The sequence below is a fragment of the Caloenas nicobarica genome, chromosome Z (assembly GCF_036013445.1).
Source record: "Caloenas nicobarica isolate bCalNic1 chromosome Z, bCalNic1.hap1, whole genome shotgun sequence".
Lineage (NCBI taxonomy): Eukaryota > Metazoa > Chordata > Aves > Columbiformes > Columbidae > Caloenas > Caloenas nicobarica.
Genome location: NC_088284.1, coordinates 99,390,169 through 99,407,178, shown reverse-complemented (window position 1 = coordinate 99,407,178; position 17,010 = coordinate 99,390,169). Strand labels below are relative to the sequence as shown.

The following is a 17,010-nucleotide window of genomic DNA, read 5'->3' as shown; positions in this document are numbered from 1 at the left end:
TGACCTTTGATTTCCCCCACCACAGTCTGTTTTGGCCTTTGCAATCACCTTTTCTCTCCCCCTTCACATCCACCACCACTGCAGGTGGGCTATCTCTGTAGCATCCTATGTTTTTAGCTTGTGATGCTCCCCTGTCAAAACTCTGAGACCACCCACTGAGAGTAAGAAAAACATCCATTTATGGAAGTAGAGAAGGATCTTAGCTATAATATTTCATGAAACAGACCAAGAAAACCCACTGTTTATCTTTAAAAAACAAACAAATGAACAACCCCCCCTCACAGTAAGTAGCTCGGTTTTGGAATGATGTCCTGTTCCTAGACTTTTTGTAGTGCTCTCATGCCTGTTACATTTATTGAATGCTCACTGAGTTCTCAAGAGTCTTCCTACCCTTTTAAGTAAGATGAAAAATAAAGAGGCTGACTGTGTTGTGTTCATAGTGCTTTCCTTTTCACTGACGTGAAAAAACTTTGAGAGGTGGGGGAATTTATGGTCGCCTTGACCATATACAATCTGGCAATGCAGTTGGATACATGATTGAAGCTTTTGAGTTAAAAAAGTGAGTTAAAAAAGTGGAAAATCTGTGTTAACCCCCAGGGCAATTTCTTGCCATGCATAAGAATAAAGCTTATCCAATGCTGTGACTGGCATGTGGGGGAATTTTGTAAGTCATTTTAGCTCCTATTGGTGTATGGGAACATGTCGGAAAGGTGAGAAACCTTCAGGAGCAGCAGATGATTTAAATCTGGAATAAGCCATTTATTGAGTGTATTTTAGATACTCGATGACAGTTTGGACTTCTTCTATTTCCTGTGGTAGCATGAAGTGGTGTTTATGCTTTTCTTTTGTCATAATACAACAAGTAGAACTTGTTTCTTGAAATATTAGCCATCCAGTTTCGCTGGTGTTAGACCTTTCACACATTTGGGTTTTTTTCCCTGGTATTTCATGCTGGTTTGAATTTAGATCATTAGGTCTGTGGGACAAGGACAGGCTTTGTCAGACATGCCACAGTGCCTGACACAATGAGGCCTCTTAAGTGTAAATACTGATAACTTCAGATTTCAAGGCTTTATGCTACTTCCGTTGAAATCGGTGAGATGTTTGGCTTTGTCAGTGGTGGGATTTTACCTTGTATTAACCAAAGCAAGCAGAGTGAAATCCTGCTCTGAACTCTTCCAGTTGCCCCCAGGTCCCCCTAGACATTTACTGGCTTTTTGTAAGTATCACCAGTTGTTTTTTCGTTTTCTATAGAGAGGTCATTGTCTTCTCTATTTTATGAAGCTGTGCTTTTCTTCTGTGACGCTTCCACGACACATACATAATTACAGCAGCTAGACAGCATTTGCGAGACCTGATCCCAACATCTGGCTTACTAATGGCAGGTAGCTGCTTCATTCTCTTTATTACACACATGCTGCTTATTCAGTCAACTGAGAGAGAGACTCACAAGTTATGTGCTTAACCGGAAAATCTGGGGAATGGGACTTTTGCCATTAGGAATAGCTTGGGCTTTCAGGCTTCTGGCATTGGTGGGCATTTGCAGCTTGTTTTTCTTCTCTGAGGAAGGGGAGGACAGTGCATAGCCAAAGATCTTTCCATGTTTGGCAGCAATATGTCAGGACTTTTTAAAGACTCTGTGGAATATTTTTGCCTCAAAAGTACTGACATCTACACAATTGTTTGGGTTTAAGGATTCTTTTTAATACTTTGTTTTTTAGTCCAGAGAAGAACCTACAGTAAGATTTTTGCCTCTCTGCAATTCCGCACTGGGACTGGAGAAGCTCAGATGCCTTGTTTAAGTTGTGTGTGTTTAAAACTAACAGCAGGGACTGAAGTGAACAGTGAAGCTCTTGTGCGGTGCCAGGAAGTACTGACACAGTGTATTTCCTCAATATTACAATATTTACATTGTGTTAATATTTTAACAGTGCAGTTTGATGGCAGGCAGAACACCTTTTTTTGTTGTTTGTAGCTCAGGGAAGCATTTACGTTTTTTTCAAATTTTATTTTGACATACAAAAGCAGAAAAGATGTTACCCAGCAGTAAAAAATTCAGATCCTGCAGCTGACTATAGCTCACTCTTTTGCAGAGGAAAATTATTATTACTTCCAGGTCAAAGAAACATGAAAACTAATGTGGTTATGTATGTGGGATCTGTTGCTTCAAATGGAATAAAAGCCCAGTGTAGTCACAGCTTAGCTGCAAAGATGTAGCAAAAACAACTCCCCACAAGTGAATGTAGTTTGTGTACAGCTGCACCTGTAAGGGTAAATGGCACTCCTCTGCTTTGATCGGATTAATGTATGCATCGTATGTAAAGTCCAAAGTCACTGGCAACTAATATGAAAACAGGGAAAAAAGAACATAAAATGGCCAAACCTTTGTTTTGTCTAAGTATATGAATCTTGCTCTAGGATTTGGGATAGCTTTGTTATATGACACCTCTGGAAAAAGGCTGAATTTCTTGTTTAGCTCCAGAATAGAGTTGTGATATGAAGGTTTTTTCATCAGCTTGGCCACCGTCTTGCTTTGTGGTACTAGACAGGTCCCTTAATTCTTCTGTGTACTTTTTTCCTCTTTTGGGTGGGATTGTTCGGAGAATAATCAGTGTTTGTTTGGCAGCAGTGAGATTGTACTATGGGGGATGTTAGGAGAGGTCAAAATACTGTTTGGTAGTCTGTAATGCAGCTTGTAGTCCTTTAATATATTTTTATGAACTGTTTTAAAAGGACTGAATAGTAGATTCTCCTGCCTGAAGTTTTATTTCATTATAGCAAACCAAACAAATTTGTGAGTTTTAAAAAGCAGAGATCGCTAGTGCCTTTGAATAAAAATTAGAGTAAATTGTCTGTTTATTAGGACCCTCTCAAACATGTACATCCAGACACAAACATCACATCTCTAATGTTTAAACCTGAGGGATTTATTTTTGGGGGAAAGAAACTGCGTTCTCTTTGCTCTCCTAGGAGGAAAAAGTACATTTTGGCAGTTAAAATCCCCATCTCAATCTGTCTCTCATCCACTAGTTCAATACTGCATCTTAGTGAAATTGAGTCTTCGAGGGTTTGACAGTCCCAATCTGTCCAAATTTACCAAGGTCAAGTGCCCCTGGTTCCAGTGACTTGGGGAACAGCTGAAGAAGTTCTTGCCCCTAGCAGTTTGTTATTCCCTGCGGCTGGAATTTACTCCTTCCCTTCTCTCCACGCTCCTGCATCACTGCGGCAGGTTGATTATCTGAGTGCTCCTTAATTAGCTCTGGTGCACTGGCAGCCTCTGCCAGCGGTGCCAGCAGGAGCACTCGGAGCTCTGCTCTGGCACGGATGGATGGATGGATGGACATCTTCATCCCTGCTTCTCCAGTGGGTAGCCGTCACTGGCAACTTCTGGGTTTGCTCCCACTAGATTCACAAGAGGTCATGGACCATACCATGCTACCAACTGGATTTATTCTGTCTGAACAGGGACTGTGACCTCAATGTGAACAAGCACCACCTTGTTTGGGCTGAATTTTCTGCGGATTATAACTGGTCTTCGGGACTTTTTTTCTGCAGAGACCTTTGGTTCTTCCTCAAGTTCCTCTCTGCATCAATTTAGAGTTGCTGAGGTTGGTCTTGGTTTGGCAGAGGTACCGACTGGCCAAATTGTAGCACATATTTGCATGGGAGGAAGGTCAGTTAAAAATTTGATCTCTATGTATTCAGGCAAGAGCTTTTCTTTCCTAAACATTTCCTTTTTCAGAATAAAGCTAACCTGAGGATCTTATAGGTGCTGCGGTTTGTGGCGTGGGGCAGGCAGGTGAGCGCAGGCTGTGCGTGTTGCAGGAACTGCTCTGCCAGTGCAGGGCAGGCATGGCTGAAGGTGAACACCTGCACCGCATGATGAACTGCACAATACTGCTTTTCTTAAAAGGATCCTTCCGCAAGCGGAGCCAGCAGCTGAGACAGAAGCAGAGGCTGTAGCTGGCTGGGGGCATGGCTCCACCCCACAGCTGGCGGGCCTCACACCCCCGGGGCCCAGGGGTGGCAGCCAGCACAGTAGCCAGTCCCTTTTTTTGGCACTCTCCTGAGTGCTAGGTTGGAATCCAGCCTCACTGCTGCATTCAGGGCAGATGGAAGAAGAGAGTCCTTATTCCTTTTCCCTTGCGAACTTAGTCTGTAGCAGAGGGCAGGATCGAGGCCTGTGCTTTATGAGCCTGGTGTGTTGCTCAGCCATGCACTGACGTTTCTTTACTGAGTGCTGACAGTTCACTTGCTAACAATCCCAGCAAAGTTGCTAGCAAAACAAATGTGATCAAAGTGAAATTGCATGGTAGTTTGTGTTCTGTTTTTCCAGAATTTTTCTAAAGCTATAGCCTGGTGAAATAAGATACCTGGTTTGGGGGAGGGCGAGGAGGGAGATAAAGATAAAGCAACCGCTTCCCCAGTAAAGTTTTAACATGGAAAATTCGAACTTGCTTTGGAAATTTAAGTGCTGAAGATGTGTATTTCTCTGTATATCCTGTGTATATGCTTAAAAGCATATGTAATATGCATTTATAATATATGTAAGCACGAATATAATTGTGCCCACAGTCAGTCGAGCAGGTTTAGATGACTTTATGTTTATGTGTAAGGATTTCACTCTGCTCACAGCTGAAAGCTGTAGCCACGTGCAGGCTTCCATTTTCACCTCTCATTGAGGTAGACCAGAAAATGTGAAGCCAGATCAAGGCTGTTTAAACCAAAGCAATATGTGGTCCTACTTATTAAGTTACCTCCCAAAAATAACTTTTGTCAAATTTCATCAGTGCAGAGCTTGTCATGAACATGCTAATCAAACCTTAGTTATAGGTTGGGCACATTAAAAGCTACATTTGAAGATACTAACTTTGCAAAGTTAAGCACGTGGCAGTTAGGAAGTGCCACAGCTGACACTCCCTGTGCAACCTTTTCCTTCTGTATGTGCCACATGTTATGGTACAGTCTTTAGTTCCATGACTCTGTATGTCTTTTTCACAGAGTGTGGGTGTCGCTTCATTTATTGCCTGAGATGCTCACTGGAGGAGGTGCTGCTCAATATTGTATGTAACTTCTGTAGCTCAGGTGAAGGCCACCAGCCCTACTTGTTGCTTGCTATTTAAACCCTATTCTGGAGATAAGATGAATAATTTCCTTTTGGATTCTCCGTGTCATTACTGATATTACAATGCTCTGCACACGCTTCATTAACTGTCTTTCCAGCACCCTGACTAGTGAAGTAGCCGTCTTTCTCATTCTGAAAGGGAGAAACTAAGGCACACAAGAGCTGAAGTTTGAAGCATCTTTGTCTTAATCATGCCATTTTTCAGTCCTTAATGTTATACAGAGAGCTCTTAATGTTGAAAGAATCTTTTCCATTGATGATAGCTGTCACAGGATGACACTGATCAAATCAAAGGCACACAATCAGTGGCAACCTGCAGAAAGCAGATTCGTGTTCTGCATTCAGCAACATCTGTAAACTCTTCTGACAGAGAATTAAAAAAAAAATCAATTCTTTAGGCATCATTCATTTGCCTTAAATTTTAGCAGTTCTTTTCTCCTCTCGCAGCCCTCTGCCTTGTACATTTAACACACGTTCTAACAAATGAAGCAGGCATTCTTCTGCCTCATTACACAACCTTGATTCATCCCCAGGGCATAGTCCATCTTTACATTGGGTGAAGGAGAGATTGAGACTGGGGAGAGAGGAAAAGTTAGGTGTGTTTTTAAGGACTGTGTCTTAATGTGTACACACGAGGTCTTAATTAAGGTTGTATATGCAATATAGTTCTAGCTTTCCTTAGTTTGAGTACCCAAACTGTTACCCTGATATTCTTTTAAGTGTGTGTGTGTATGTATTTATATGCGTGGCACTTTTAGAATTAATCAGTGAGGCTACTGTGACTTTTGCAATGGAGTAGCTGTTATCAACATAGATTTATCACCTTTCAGGTCAGCCACCAGAAGGAGATGAGATGCTCTAGACTTACAAAGACTGAGCTGGATATTCTTTGAGCCTTGGCCTGGAGCGTACTCTGTTACTCTGTGGAGTAGTGCATGAGCAGCCCAGTTACCTTGCAGAAAGAGAGAGAGAATGGAGCATGCCCAATGTAGAAGGACTCAAAAAATTTAGTTGCAAAACAAGTCTCTTCCAAACATGTGCAAACAGTGTTTTTTCAGGCTTTATTTGATGTAGTATGGGCACTTTTTATGTTTACAAATGTAATGCCCTGACGAAAAGACAACCTTGTGCCAAATTGCGAGCATGGAAGTGCAAGAGCTTTTCAGCGGAGCAGCTGAAATATTTTTAACATGGACAAAACAAAGTATTTTTCCATAATTTTGTTATTGGAAATAACTGAGACATTTTCAATGAAGCCATCCAAAAAAATCAGCTTGAGGCAAACACCTGGCATGGATAATTTCAGCCGAAACAGTTAAACTTTGGCAAAGTTTACAAACAGATGAAGACAGAAACTTGCAATAGGAAACGCAGGGCAATTTATCTATACGCACCCCAGTTGCACCACCTCTGAAAGCCACTCATCTCGGTTTTTCTGAAGGCCACTGTGTGTTTGCTCAGATGTTCTGGCTTCTCTGTGACGCACCAGAGTGGCAATTGCATTTTCTAACTCAAGGAGATCTTTGGACTTCATTTCAAAACGCTATGTCTGTATCTCTAAAACAAAGTTGACAGCAAACATCCTCCTCTTATACATCAGAACATTTTACATGCTTTTGTGGTGTCCTTCACTCCTGCTTCCTCCTAAAGGCAAGGCATAATTTTTATTGTGTTTAGTAATGTGTTTTGCAAATCACCATTTTGTCCTGAATCTAGTACTTCTAAATTGTTTGGTGTAGAAAAAGCCACCATTTCCGCTGAACAGTCACCTGGGAGCTGGGCAGCTCTGTTTGTGGCCGGGAGGAATGGTGTGCGGTACTGGAGAGGCAAGAATGATAAACAGCAGCGCTGTGGTCGCCTGGAAAGGTCTGAGCAAGCATTTGCAGTGCCTGGGAACAGAGTGCTAATGTCTCGCTCGCCACCGGGGAAATCCACTTTCCCTGGGGAGCCCTCCTCTCGGGGTGCTCCCTGCCAGTGGCTGAGCTGGAGCTAAGGACACAAATCAGCTCTTCTGCAGTTCTTCCAGCGCTGGCTGGAGAGCTGCCTGCCAAAATTCACCAGTAGAGAAACTCTTCTCTGAACTGAGCAAATTTGCAGTAAGCTTTGTAGCCAAAGTCAGTATGATTTGTTTGCAAAGTTAAACACTGAGGTTGGTGTTTTTTTTTTTTTTTTTTTTCTGGACGGCTGAAATAAATAAGAGCAAATCGTGTGAGGTCATAGTGCTCTGCCTTTCCAAACTGCTTCAGCTGCAATCCCAGAGCAGCTTCTCTTCTTGGCTCCCCCCGCTCTGTCCAGAAAACCTCTGCTGGGCCAGCACTCAGAGGGGAGAGGAAGATTTGCTGTCTTGGTGCTCTGTATTCTGAGGTCTGTGGCCATGAGAAGAGCTGCAGTGGAGCCACACTTCTCCTCCTGATAAAAGGCAGGGGCAGTATGAGATCTTTGCAAACTGGAGGTGCGAGTCACTGGCTCCGAAGCTCCTGCTCGGATGGCTGTGTGCTATGCTGTACACAAAGGCCCCTGCAGGTTTATATTAAGGTGCTACCCAGACTAAACCAGTACATTTTTTTCTTTTTCCCCTCTAAATGCCTTTTTATCATTCAGGCTGTCACCTGTGTTTCCTGGCAAGGGCTGCTGGCTGGGGGAGGTCTGGCAGAGCTGAACACCCAGCTTTGGTGGTCTTTGTGTGGCTGCCTGAAAGATGGCTTAAAACAGAACCTGCTCTGTGAATACCTGCGAGTTAACATGTGTCAGCCGTGTGGCTGGAAGGTTTCTCCTTTGCTGTAAAGAGACATTTTATAATGAATGCTTTCCTTGTGATTAAAATGGGTAAATAAACAAATAGCTCCTACAGGAAGTATACTGTGTGAAGACAGGGCAAATAAATTGTAGCTTTCCAAACAAGGAAAAGAAAAAGGAGAAAAAAAAATCCAACCCCAACCAACCCAAGCTCCTCCTTAGTGCATTTAATCTAGTAGAATGTGAAATGGCAATTTATCTTTCTTATTTCCTTTCCTTGTCAAACATATCCAGCTGTTGGAGCTTTCTCTGCTCCTTACTAGAAATGCCAAGACTTGAAATTTGTTGGTGTCCACCTCCTCCAGAGTATCATTACTGTTATCATCTTTCCATGGTACCAATCAAGCTCAAGCCTGAAAATCTCAGGAGAAAAAAATGTAGTGATCCAAACTAGATTTAAACAAATTACGATTTTCAGCAAATCAATTCTGTAATGAATAAAATTCCTTTTCCTGTTAGCAGACTACCTGGGAGCCAATGTGTCTCTGGATGTGCTGAATTGGAGCTGATTAACTTCATGAATAACTGTAAATCTTTCTTTATGAGACCACGATATGCCATAGTGGCCACATGCCTGAGATGCTCGAAGGGCACTTGGTCACAGCACAGTGCATGCACATTCTGTCCATGCAAGCTGCTCCTAGTGCAATTTTTTGTAAAGCAACTGTTAGAATTTGTTAATTTTGTTCTCTAACTGTGGTTTGCAACATCAGATAATGACCCTTTGGATGCCCAATGAAAAATGAATGTAGGGAGGACATAAAAGAGGCCATACAAATGTCAATGCAAATCTTGTAGAATTGTGGAAAAATTTAGGTTGGGAAGGAACCTCTTGCAGTCTGTAGTCTAATCTCCTGCTCAAAGTAGGGCTAACTTTTGTGTTGCTCAGGGGTGTTTTTTGCAGTTGAGTTTTTTAAATCTCAAAGGATGGAGGCTGGGCCTTGTCCCAGGACTGTACTACTCACTGAAAAGTTGTTTTCTTTATGTCCCAACTGGAATTTCCCTTGTTGCAGCTTGTGTCCATTGCCTCTTGCCCTTTTACTGTGCACCTCTTGGAAAAGTCTGGCTGCCTTCTATATCACTTTACTTTTGGTTGTGGAAAACTGTAGTCAGATTCCCCTGCAGCCTCCTCTTCTCTGGGATGAACAAATCCAGCTCCCCCAGCTTCTCCTCCTGTGTCATGTGTTCCTGGCCCTCTTGGTGGCCTCAGCTGGGCTTGCTCTGATCTGATAATAAACATTAAAAATTGTTAACTATTTTTTCCACTGTTTCATGCAGTTGCAGTTTCCTTGGGTAGCCTTCAGCCAAACTGACTTTTGTCTTCATATGAGATGAGGATTTTGAACCAAAGAGGAATGATGATTCTTTTATCCATCTATGTTTGTTGGGGTTTTTTTTCCCTTAAATCATTGCCACTTTGACAGTATCATTCTAAGCATTCTTTCATCAGTGCCATACGTTTTCTTCCACATAGTACTATTTGGATGTAAGATAATACTTGGGGTGAAATTAATATCTTACCTTGCTGGACATTTCTCTGTGAGAATGCAATCTTTATATGTGATATCATGGCTTAATTCTCTTGCAGTGCAAATCCTAATTCTCCTATATTTTCTGTTCTGGTCCGATGATCTGAATTTCTCCTCAAGATTGTGAAACTTTCAACAATTTTCAAGATAATGTTTTCCTTTCTTCCCTTCTGTGGTTTGCTTCTAAATCTCTTCTCTTCCACACCACTGCAGTCACTGACTGATCCTTCTGAAATGCTGAGACTCTGCTTTTACTCACAAGTTGAATTTTTGAGAATAAGAGAAAATAGTGATTGTTTCCCTACTATTCCACTTCTCATAGTTTTTGTAGTCTAGGTGTTAGTTCAATGTCAAATTTCATCCTGCTTAGCCAGGTAAACGAAACATGAACAATAATAAAGATGTCTATGGCACTGTTGCTGACTTAAATTATCCTATTGAATTACAGTGATGGGAGACTTAACTTCCTGTATATAAAACGGAAAATAAATGCTACTAATGATGATAGGGCACCAAAGGTTTACATAGTTCATCAGTTTTATGGATACACGTCAACTTTATCAAGTACATCATATGCATGTGTTTGTTTAGGCACATTATCAGAATTCCTCTGTTTGATGCACTTTTCAGAAAAGGAGCCTAATTTCAAAGGCATTTAGAAAAGAGTTGGCAACTCAGCCACAGATGGCTGCAAAGGCAGAGGTTGGAGGGAATGGGGAAAGATGAGTTCTGGCAAGGAATCACATTTGGTGCAGGTGCGCTTGTTTTAGAAGAATGGGATGCTGTCTGGGAATGAATGAGATCCATTCCTCAGCAGTGTGTACAACCTGCCAAACACCCTGGGTGGCCTCCAACAGCCTTGGAGACTTTTGGTCAGAGAGAAGTTCTAAAAATGTCTAAACTTGCTGGCATTCCCATGCAAGAGCTGCATCAGTCGGGAGCTGCGGGGCGTTCCTGGCTGTTTGGCGAGTGGGCAGAGTTAAGGTTGCTTAGATGACCCAAGCTGAGTGTGCGCACGCTTTCAAAGGATTTGAGTATGTAATTGAGGAGTTTTAATTTCTGTGGTCAATTTTTCAAAAAGCTGCCGTGTTTCCCAAAGGGGTTTTTGGCAGAAGTGGAAGTTAGATCCCTGCTCCTTTAAGTGCATCCAGACGTGGTGGAACATGAGAACAGCTTTTTATGTGGTTTTCATCCATACCATCCCTTCCATACTTTGATCTGGATCCTCTCTGCATTATGGTGCCTATGACGGTCATTTGCATGTTGTCTTCTGCTCTCCCTCCATCATCCAGAACGCAGGGATTTTGGTGGTGATTTGACAATTTTGCAAAGTCATTCATAAACTTGAGCCTGCAAAGCAGAGCTGTGTGGTTATACCGGCGTGCTCTGCAGCGGCTTTTGAAATATTGTCGTGCACGTTCTTACGAATGTGGGAGTAAGATGCTGTCAGGTTTGAAGGTTTTGGTTAGAAAATAGTACAGAAAGACAAATGAAGCACAAGTGCAGTCATGTGGAACTACCTTTTTGTAGAATGGTCCTCAAAGTTTCCTTGCATTCTCTGTGGGCTTTTAGCTCCAAAAATAATAAGACACACTGATAAATTAATTAATTAATATGAAATTGGGGGGAACAAGAAATGTATTTACTCTTTTTGTGATAGAAATGTTGCGAGTAGAAAAGGACAAATAGAACATAGCAAGAAATAACATCTGTTTGATGTTATGATTGGTGTTGGGGGTTCTTGAATTAGGCACAAGTAATTGCCTAGTAGTTTATTGGCTTGCCTGGTTACTTTGGAGTTTTCCTTTATTATAATTAGTCATGGGTACACCAAACAAAGGCAAAAAGATCATTGCAAGATATAAGGGCAGAATTAACCTTCTACAGGGATGTGGCACACCCTATAAATTTATCATTTGATACTTTTTCCTTTTGTACGTAGTCCTTGTCTGCTTTCTCCGCATTCTTAGCATGTCTCAGAAATTCCAGCATTTTTAGCAGTGAATCAGTGAGAAGAAGGGGAAAAGGCCTGTAATTGCTTTTTCCATTGTGCTTGTTAAAACCGCATTGTGGGAAATGGACCCAAACACTGTCTTTTAAGTGGTATTGAGTCTGAGGCAGGTGGTATTAACTCAGGACTGCATTAACTCTTTTCAAATCTCTTTCCTGTTTCCTTGAGGAAACATGCCTGGTGTATATATATATGGCAAGGGCTGTTTGCCTGCCTCTTGCATTGACATTTTAATTTGGTCCATGATATAAATATCATTTCCCTAATCCCCCTTGCCCTGACCCTGTTTTGTCTTTTCTTCAAAGTGAGTTGACTTTTTTTTCTTTAAGGAGGGGGGAGGAGATGGGAATGGTGGCTGGCTGCTCTAGTTTGGAGCATTAAATGCTCAGGGAAAAAATCTCAGAGTAACTGTTGTTTCTTTCTTTGTATTCACATGGAAATTTTTAATCTCCATCAAAGGATCAGGAGAAAATAACGTTGAGATTCAACAAGAGAGCCCCCAGCTTACATGGAATTTTTAAATGTTATTTGGCTTTATCCTTTAAGCGATGAGAACCATGAACTATGTACCTACAGGGTTCAGAATTAACTTTTCTCTTTCTTCCAACACACCCTTTTTTTTTTTCCTCCCTCCCTTTTCCTCACATCTTTATTGTTCTGCATAAACATGCAATTTCTTTTTGGCCCAAACTATAAGTGCCTTAGGATTTGTTTAGTTGTATTTATGTATACATTTTGAACGTTAATTACGAGCACCAGTCTGAAATACAGCCTCATGTTCTCCTTTTGATGTGATCTATAGAGTCTCTGTTGACAGCCATGGAGGTAAGATCAGAGCTGAGATCAGAGCTCATGTGCTTGCATGGTCATACAAGAACTAACATTAGCCTGTTAAAGAAAAAAAAGGGAGGCAAAAGTAGGTATAGAAGGGCTAATAATCTGCTTATTTGTAGTGGGGAATCACAAATACTATCTGCACCTGTAGATGTATCTGATTGTGCTAATAATGATAGCAAGAGAGACCCCCTGCAATTGGCCCATGGAGGGTAACAGCAGATTTCACAGGTGGGTGCTGACAGCAATGGTAGATTTCATGCTTCATCACAGATTAATAAAACAGGGAGGATATTAAAATGCTAATACTCATTAATACTGTTTTATGGTGTTTAACATTAAACATGGAAAATGAAAATGAATGACAGCCGGTAAATGGAACTGACAGTTGTGCTCAGGGTGTCTGAAGCTAGTGAGAACTAGCTGGAGGAAATAAAAGCTGTGGATGCTCCATTCCTGCTGTGGGTCAAGCCAAACAGCACCTCCTGGTACCTAGACTTTTGCAAGGTCACCTAAACATAGACTTAAAGAGACTCTTCTGTTATTGTAAAATATTTCATTACATTTTTTCTTCACCAGCATTGGTCAGAGCCATTATTTTCTAGGTCTTATGAAAGACAGAGTCCCCAGGAACATGTATGTCTAAGAGCAGAAATCACAGCCCATTCAAGCATAATTGTGAAATATGTATATTTTTTTAAGCTTAGGTGGTCAACATTTGGTTTTTTCCCCAAAACTCTTCTTGTATTTCAGTTGGCTCCGTTGTTCTTCATTTCTTATTAAAGTTTCAGTAAGCTTCCCTTCATCCCAGAGGCGGTTGCATTTCAGCAACAAGCGAAAGTTGGCCCTCTGTGGGCTCTAATGTAATTTAATACATTAGAATATAATATACATAGATACAAACTTAATTCTACCATATCACAGACTGTTCTAATTCCATTTGTGGTTAAATCTCACTGAAAACTTCTGCATAGCTGTGTTTAAATATGAAAATTAAAGATCTAGGGTATTTTCACCTAATGTTCTTCGCAAGTAAAGTTTTTTCATTTAGCATGAACTTTCTTTGTGCCCTTGCAGTAATGTAAAAATCCCAGGAACACTGGGAGGGCGTTGGGTCCGGGGATAAAGGGATTCTAAAGGCATGGTACTAGTTTCTCTCTGATATGGTATTACTAGGTGAAGTTACAGTTCTTTGACCAAGTATCCATTTTTGTATCTTAATGTTTTAGGTTTTAAATTAACCTTGAATATCCTAGGTGTTTATACTCCTTAGGTCTGAGTCTACAATCTGCAGAGCTGACTGCAAATGCTTGGTGTGTGCTCTGAAACATTAGGTACATTTAACATAGGCTTTTCCAAGGAATTCCTTTGTTTTTAAACATTTTATCTTCTTTTGAATTCCCAGCTGTTTCTTGCACATGCATCATTAATTTCAACTGCCCTGTTGTCTTCATGTCCCCCACATATGCGCTGTCTCTTGCCCACATCCCCTTCGTTGTGACCTGCTGTGTGAATGAAGGATTCCATCCCAGATATAACTCTAATTTTTGTATGCTTAAAATCAGAATCGACCCCTTTCAAAATTGCTGCTATCTCTCGTTGTTCTAATGGGACTGAAGCCACGTAAGATGCTCCAGGGATTAGTCTCCCCTTCCCTTACAAACAGCAATTTAACAGCACTTCTCAATCTTTGACTGTTTAATTGAAAATGTTCTACTTTCTGTTGAGGTAAAAACAGATATCACTTCGAAAATCAAATTTTGGGAAATGAAAGATCATGAAAAAGGTTCATTGCTTGAGCTGGAATTTATGAAAGCATGTTTATTTTGGCAAATGTTTCTCAAAAGCAGGTTCATATTTATCTTCTCTACCGTCTGGATTTTTCTGTGAGGTGTCATAGCATGATTACTCTGATTTGGCTTAGAACTGGACTTCTGCCAAAATTTTGTGTGCCCTCCTCTCCTGCCCACCTTCCCACTTTCTTTCTCCTGGTCATACTAGATTTTTTCCTTATGTTGATTTCAGTGAGTATTTCATTCTTACTTCTTTGTGCTAGTGAAAATAACAAGTTTAGAAACCAGAGTGATGCCAACTTTTAAAACACGAAGATAATAAGATAGGTTACTTTCTTCAATGTACACAGTCTTAGACTTATTTCTTCTTAATATAGGCATGTGTAGTTCAGGGTTTGATTGTAAGAATTTTTAACACACTGGACCAGAAACCTTTTTGGTTTGTTCTCTCCTGAATCTAGGTTACAGGCTAGTTAGTTCTTCCAAATGCCTGCTAGTTGTTTTCTCACTTGATGAAGGGTCTTCAGTCCTATCTCTCATTTGATTTAAATTCCTTTCCTAGTCCCAGCCAGATGTTTGGTTTCCCCTGCTGTTGACAGTTAAATAATATTCTCACGCTATCACTTCGTATATCCACATTTGCAAGATCTGTCACAAAAAATTCCCAGATTTTTGTCACTGAGTGCCTTACTGCTTATTTTTTAATACTTTCCAAAGGCAAATTCTTTTGATGTTGTATATGAATTCTGCTTAAAGAGCAAGTAAAGGCAAACCTTCCCATTTTTCCTTTTCCAATAAGAAGGGTGTGTTTCTGAGCCACATCTTATGGATGACCCAGAGATTTACCCCATCTTTGCTGAAGGAATGTGACTAGCACTTCAGAGAATTGCAGGAAATCTTCAGGAGTTTGGCCAAGAAAGAGTAAACCATCAAAAACCAGGCAAAACTTTGCCTTTCCCCCTTTCCACCGCTTTCATTTCCTACCGTGTTGTGTTGTCCTCTGCATCAGACTATTTAAGACTGCCAAATACTTGGATATTTTATAGGTAATATATCTTATAAATGCCATGGCCAGCCTCTGAGGGAAACACAGGATTGTCGGTTTTGGATGGAGTATAAAACCCAAGCAGGAAATCATTGCTGAATGGCACAGCTGCAGGCAAACACTGCGAGGCAGTAAACTGCCCATCTGCACAGCCCCACGTGTGCCGGAGCGCGGGGCCGCGGCAGCGCGCGCCTGCGAGTGGTTAGCGGGGACAAGAAATTCAGTGATTAAAGAATGAAGTGTTTAGCTCCATTAGTTCCTGAAATACAGCTATTTGAAGGTGATTACAATCTTATTTTCAAGGAGGAGGAGAGACTGAAGAATTGATCTTTTCCTTGTCTGTAATAAAAAATAGAAGCAGAATTTCAGATGTGGGGTGAGTTAGATCATCCCACTGCAGGACAGAGGATGTGACACAACCTACAGCTGAGGACTGAGAGAGAAGTTTGTCAAGAAGAAGGAAAACACTGTATTTGGTCATAGGGCTGAACTGACAATCACATCTGAATCTTCCCATCAAAGTTAGAGAGAGGAAAGACTGGTTTGGTCCTTTTTCTGTTTCATTATCATTGACCTGAACAGGAGCCTGACCAGGTTATGAACTGTACGTTTGTTAAAGTTTGAACTGTCTAAGATCCCCCTTTGCTAGAGATTTAGCCAACTAAAATCGCTTTCAGGAGACTCATTCTAGTACTTTCCTGTTTTAATTTAACCTATAGTTAGTTCCTAGTTTTACTGTCTTCCATTCTAAATAACTCCTCTTTCTTTGTGGGTTATCATTTGTTGAGTTCCTCTAGCCAAGCTCTCTGTGTTAGTTCTCCCAATCCTTCCTCTGAAGTTTAGCACTTCCTCTTATATGTGCCAAGTTCGAGTTCATTTTCCGCATGATTTTCCCAAGCACTACTTTAAATAATCCACAATTCAGTAACTAAATGCAGACTGTTAAAATAATGAAACAACAACAAGAAAGGTATTTTAAGACTGCATCTCATGCATTTCAACTGTAAAAAAGATTGATTTGGGGTTTTTTTCCCCAAATACTTTATTGAAAAATAAAATTATCTTCTAATAGTCAAAATGAAATTACTAGGATTATAACCCCATTGTACAGTAGACTTTCTACATTGATATTTTTCTTATGGGGAGGGTTTTTTCTTTATTCGCTGTAATGTATAAATCAATGCCAGAGGAAAGATAATCTAGTGATCAGGGTCCTTGTTTAAGGCATAGGTCGCTTGGGTTCAAGTCCCTGCTTTATCACAAACCCCGGATGTGATTTTTCTGCCTCCTAGTATTGGGGTGTCAAAGTGAATATAAAAAGAGTTGAAATCTGCGCGCAGGGAAGACAAGTGTATTGCCAGCTGAAGCCTTTGGCAGCTTTCTATTCACTGATGCATTTTACATTGGGGCACCTAAAGAATGTGAAACTTTTGGTACCTAAAGTTCTTAAAATGTGCTGATTTTTCTTGGCTAAAGGACTGAGCCTTTAAGATGTTCTTGATGTTTCATGTGAGCAGGAGGATATCATCAATGTCTGTATCATAAATATTTTCAGTTCAGGATGTGATATTTCATATATCCTTGAGCATTTCCACATTTGTATCACAAAGAAAAGGAGCTGCTTTGGTTTTTCATCTGTAGGCACTTTATTTTCTCTTTTCCTGTCAATTGATACAATTTTTTAAGCTACATAAAGTGGACTTCAGTTTTTGTCATTACGATGTTGGTACTTTTTGCATCCCATCTGCACACAAGCATGAATTGCAGGCTGATGCCATATGAAACTATAGGCATCTCTGTTAAAATATAGGGGAATTAGTTCTGAAGATGAAGCTGTTTCCTTGTTTTGAATCTTCCTTTATATTTTAATGCATTAA

The 17,010-nt window shown here is 40.7% G+C and overlaps 1 protein-coding gene across 1 annotated transcript in view; it reads left to right on the top strand.

Moving 5' to 3' along the window:
• Positions 1 to 17,010, top strand: part of EIF2B3 (eukaryotic translation initiation factor 2B subunit gamma) — a 98,526-nt gene that overhangs the window by 50,504 nt on the left and 31,012 nt on the right. The gene's annotated exons all lie outside the window — the stretch shown is intronic.